The sequence below is a fragment of the Schistocerca nitens genome, chromosome 5, assembly GCF_023898315.1.
Source record: "Schistocerca nitens isolate TAMUIC-IGC-003100 chromosome 5, iqSchNite1.1, whole genome shotgun sequence".
In the NCBI taxonomy this organism is placed as follows: Eukaryota; Metazoa; Arthropoda; class Insecta; order Orthoptera; family Acrididae; genus Schistocerca; species Schistocerca nitens.
In genome coordinates, this window is record NC_064618.1 from 349,860,982 (window position 1) to 349,864,107 (window position 3,126).

The 3,126-nt window shown below is 48.5% G+C and overlaps 1 pseudogene; it reads left to right on the forward strand.

Annotated features, from left to right (window-relative positions):
• Positions 1-895: 895 nt before the first annotated feature.
• On the forward strand, positions 896-1,013 carry LOC126261433 (5S ribosomal RNA; annotated as a pseudogene).
• Positions 1,014-3,126: the final 2,113 nt, after the last annotated feature.

Genomic DNA, 3,126 nt, shown 5'->3' on the forward strand with positions numbered 1-3,126 from the left:
ATCGTCTGGTTTGTGTGCCGACAAGAGGGTCACGTGCAGGGCGCCCAGTTCTGACATGAACCCTATGGTCGTGAGTTCTATCATGTTTCAGTAATGGTTCAAAATAACGAAACGGAGTTTTTTGCGAATGGTAGCACTCAAAGAGGCATGTATTTTGTTGTATAATGAATACCCGAAACCCTTTTGTCTATCTTGCTGCATACAAACCATGTCTGAAAGTACGTGCCATGATTCTATTACCATGCACCGCCGAGACAACAGTATGTCTCTTTTCCTGGGCACTACTCAGGTGAGACTGTTGATATCGTGCTTGGCGTTGAGACTGGCTCACCAGAACTCAATGATTCCACATTCGCATTATACAGGATGGTCAGAAACAGTGGGGAAAGCTTGTAAGGGTGTTGCAGGCTAGGTTGTGCTGAAGAGCAATTCTTACGAAAAAATTCGATACCTTGCGCTGTTCCCAGATAATTAGTATCGAAGTTAAGGCTATCATGTCGTTGCGTGAGCAAATTCAAGAGGCCCGCCAGATACACTTAGTGTCAGTTACTATCATGATTTAGATGGTAGCGCACGGGACGGCTCAAGCCTTTGGCTCGGGCTCGATCCTTACTATCTTCCCATGTTCAGTTCTTGTATCGCTCTCTTGTTTGGTTTTAGGAAACGAAATGAACACATTTTGTGAGGCCGTCTCTGGCGGGCGGCTTGAATTTGCGCGAAACGTCCTGATTGGCCAACTTCAGTGCTGATTAACTCGGAAACGGCACAACGTATCGAATTTCTTTGTTAGCAAGGGATATCAAGCCAAATTGTATCCAATTGGCGCGTTAGATCGTCACAATCCGGAGCCGATGCAGGGCGCTGCCCATAATGGCCCAAACGTTCTCAATTGAGGGCCAACGGCCTTGCCGCAGTGGTAACACCAGTTCCCTTCAGATAACCGAAGTTAAGCACTGACGGGCTGGGTTAGCACTTGGATGGGTGCCCATCCGGTCTGCCGAGCGCTGTTGGCAAGCGGGGTGCACTCAGGCAAACTGAGAAGCTACTTGATTGAGAAGTAGCGGCTCCGGTCACGGAAACTGACATACGGCCGGGAGAGCGGTGTGCTGACCACATGCCCCTCCATATCCGCATCCAATGACGCCTGTGGGCTGAGGATGACACGGGGGCCGGTCGGTACCTTTGAGCCTTCCAAGGCCTGTTCGGGAGGAGTTTTTTTCTCAACTGAGAAAAGATCCGGCGATCTTGCTGGCCAAGTTAGGGTTCGTCAAGCACGAAGACAAGCAGTAGAAAAGCTCGCTGTGTACAGGCGGGCATTATCTTGCTGAAATGCATGCCCAGGATGGATTGCCGTCAACGGCAACATAATGAAGCGTAGAATATCGTCGACATACCGCTGTGCTAGTAGGTTGCCGCGGATGTCGACCAAAGGTGTCCTGCTATGAAAAGAAGTGGCACCCCAGACCATCACTCCTGGCTGTCGGTCCGTACGACGGGCGACCGTCAGGTTGGTGTCCCAGCACTGTCCAGAGCGTCTCCAGAGACGTCTTCGCTGATAATTGGGATTCGGTTGGAAGCGGAACTCATCAATGAAGCAGTTCTACTCCATTCAGTGAGATTCCAGACGGAATGTGCCCGACACCACTGCAAACGGGCCTTTTGTGTACGGAAGCCAATGGTAGTAGGCGCAAGGGGGAACGTGAGCTCATACCCCTTTCTGTGAGCCGGCTACTAATGGTCCTTGTTCCAATTGAAACAGCAGCTGCGCGTCGGATCGATGATTATGATGAATCCGGGGCTCTGAGTGCCCCTCTGACGGTCACTCAGTCGTCACTTTCTGTCGTCTCTCTAAGACCACCGCTTCTTTTATCGACGCTGTGTTCGGCTCTCGTTCACTCAGTCCTGCCAACATCGTCGAATATTATTAATAAAACATTCTCGGGTTTCAAGGCGCGTCAAGTGGTTTACTGCCCACGAGCTTTCGGCAGAGAGCTCCTCTGCCATTGTCAAGTGGATGACTGTCGTGTGGTTGTCATTGCCGTGCTTATACAGGGTGTCACCTAACGTTACCGCTGGATATATTTCGTAAACCACATCAAATACTGACGAATCGATTCCACAGACCGAAAGTGAGGAGAGGGGCTAGTGTAATTGATTAATAGAAACCATACAAAAATGCACGGAAGCATGTTTTTTAACACAAACCTACGTTTTTTTAAATGGAACCCCGTTAGTTTTGTTAGCACATCTGAACATATAAACAAATACGTAATCAGTGCCGTTTGTTGCATTGTAAAATGTTAATTACATCCGGAGATATTGTAACCTTAAGTTGACGCTTGAGTACCACTCCTCCGCTGTTCGATCGTGTGTATCGGAGAGCACCGAATTACGTAGGGATCCAAAGGGAACGGTGATGGACCTTAGGTACAGAAGAGACTGGAACAGCACATTACGTCCACATGCTAACATCTTTTTATTGGTCTTTTTCACTGACGCACATGTACATTAGCATGAGGGGTGAGGTACACGTACACACGTGGTTTCCGTTTTCAATTACGGAGTGGAATAGTGTGTGTCCCGACATGTCAGGCCAATAGATGTTCAATGTGGTGGCCATCATTTGCTGCACACAATTGCAATCTCTGGCGTAATGAATGTCGTACACGCCGCAGTACATCTGGTGTAATGTCGCCGCAGGCTGCCACAATACATTGTTTCATATCCTCTGGGGTTGTAGGCAAATCACGGTACACATTCTCCTTTAACGTACCCCACAGAAAGAAGTCCAGAGGTGTAAGATCAGCAGAACGGGCTGGCCAATTTATGCGTCCTCCACGTCCTATGAAACGCCCGTCGAACGTGTACCTCACTCCTCATGGTAATGTACATGTGCGTCAGTGAAAAAGACCAATAAAAAGGTGTTAGCATGTGGACATAATGTGCTGTTCCAGTCTCTTCTGTACCTAAGGTCCATCACCGTTCCCTTTGGATCCCTACGTAATTCGGTGCTCTCCGATACACACGATCGAACAGCGGAGGAGTGGTACTCAAGCGTCAACTTTAGGTTACAATATCTCCGGATATAATTAACATTTTACAATGCAACAAACGGCACTGATTACG